Below are 2,520 nucleotides of genomic sequence, written 5' to 3'. Positions count from 1 at the left end.
GCTCTCACCTTCCCTGGAGATCTTCAAGAGGAGACTGGATAGGCACCTGGCTGGGGTTTTACAATCCCTGCCACCCCCAGTGCTCCTTCCTGCCCATGGCAGGGGGTCTGACTAGATGATCTGTCTAGGTCCCTTCCAACTCATTGATTCTATGATGCCTTGTCTGTATTTAGAGTTTTACTGGTTGAACTTTAAATCAGCTTAAAAATCAATTTAGGCAAACCAGAAAAAAACCCTGTGTGAACCCAATTTTATTTTAATCTGACTTACATGAAAATAGCTTAAACTCTATTCTAGGTTCTAGGTTAATGTAAACCAAGAGCTTAGCTAAATCAATATGAACCCAGTTTAGAGCCAATTAAGTGCATCATTATTTTTAAAAAATCATGCTTTTATTCAGAAGTAATGCACTGTTTAATGGAGAAAAGAATTTTCACACTACAACTGTATCTGGAAATTAGCCAGTTACCTTGCGATGAACTTTGAAGCAAAACCAAATCCATTTTTGCCCTTTGCTAATTATAGGATTTATTAATCAGATGGTTTTATAAACGTTCCCCAACTAAATTATATAAATGCACTTCTCATTTATTTTTGTCACTTGAGTTATAAGATCTGATCAGTTCTTCCTATTTGTCAGAAGAGATTTTCAATGATATTTGGAGGACTTGAGTAGCAGTAACCAATGAGTGGTACTTCTTATCCACAGCTTTGGGAGATTTTGATTCCTGGAGTCTGAGACATGAATCCTGATTCATCCCAGCACTTAAACAGTTGTTTTGGCCTGTCCATAGCTTCCCTAGCCCTTCACCAAACTACATCACAGATTTATAGGACAGGATTTTTCAGACTTCAAAATCATGCCAAGCAGCTCTGCAGAAAAGAGGAAGCGAAGACATCATTGCAAAAACAACAGAAAAATGTTTAAGAAATAACATCTTTAAGACAGTCTTTATACAGCACAAAGGAGCAGGGAGGGGTATTGTTTTTGCTTTGAAGTTCTGCATTATGGTTAATGGGGATTTATACGAGTTAATGTGTCATAATAATTTATATCTCACTCACATTACAATAGAATGCAGTCTTTAAGCCTTTTGAAGAGACGGCCTTGAAAAATACAATGTGTGTGTGAGGGGAATAAAGTACATTAATGGCTTTAGGCTGGGCAAAATTAGACACATGTGAGTGAGATTAATGGATGTTCCTGGCAGGATAATGCTTTGCATGTTCCCAAACATCTGTCCCACAAAGTCACAGCTGCAGAAGCTGTTCCTGTCATAAATTAATGCCTGCTGTCATGGATATCTCTGATCCTATGAGAGAACTGTTTTATGAGTGGGACAGGTGATAAGTACAAAGCAGAGCTGAGCAGGTCTGGCATTCTTGCCAGCAATGCAAAGTTAATATTCTTGTCCCACAAGAATTACCTGCAATGGACAGAATAGGTCAACTAGAAAATGTGCTCTGCTTTTCAACATGGTCTGTGTTTACAGTTTGCTCAAATAGGGATCCCATCCTTATCTGTATCCAGTATTACCATATTCCAGGAATAGCTCTGCTAGTGGAATAAGGCACCAATCAAGAAGAATAAAGATGGCAGAATCAGGCGTGTATGCTTTGAAACACAGTTTAACAGAAAAATAAACTTTCACCAATCAATCATGACCACCTGTGGTTCAGGTGGCGACTATGCATTAGAACCCTGCTACTCTCCGTTAGTAACTGGAAGACCCACTCATGCAAATAACTGAGCATTGCAAATTAGCAGACAAGTGAACAGAAACCACAAATATGCTATGCTATAAAATGCACTTTGTTCAAATGAGTCTGAATTTCAAAAGTATCTAAATAATTTGAGCCATAGTCCCACTGGAAGTTCAGAGAGGGTCAGATTTTTAAAAAGCATTTAGACATGTATACATGCGGACAGGAGCCTAATGAGATTTTTCAAAGCCCCTTGGAATTAATCTTTTTATCATTAGAGAGCAGGAGCACTGCTGAATTCCCCACAAGGTATCTGTTTGCATTATGGGTGCCTGAATACTTCAAAAAATCTAGCCCTTTGGCACTTTTGATAATTTCCCCCACAGGGCCTAAGTCATGAGAGTCTGGCAGCCCTCCACTCCAGAGGCATAATTAGCACAGTCTGCACCCTGGGATTCATTCCTTCCCCCAGTAAGGAGGCCCCTAGAGCTACTAACCCCACTGCCAATGAAGTTATTGGACACACTCAGTATTTGCCTTTCCAATCACAGCCTTACCTAAGAATTCTCTTTTTTCCATGTATTCCCTTTCTTTTAGTTAAGCTTGCCTACATTTTACTGTGCCCAGCTCAATATTTGGATAAAGAAATCCAAATCTAAAATGGAAGGCATATATTTATAGAATAAGTCCCTCCTAGGTTTGGGGTTACATTAGAGAGATGAATCAGGACCTCATAGAGCAGAGGTGGGCAAAATGTGGCCCGTGGGCGAGATCCAGCACACCAAAGCATTTTGTTCAGCTCTCAGCATGTCCCTT

Source organism: Crocodylus porosus, unplaced genomic scaffold (genome assembly GCF_001723895.1).
Source record: "Crocodylus porosus isolate Cpor-Errol unplaced genomic scaffold, CroPor_comp1, whole genome shotgun sequence".
Classification (NCBI taxonomy): Eukaryota; Metazoa; Chordata; order Crocodylia; family Crocodylidae; genus Crocodylus; species Crocodylus porosus.
Note: the sequence above shows the minus strand (reverse complement) of the source record.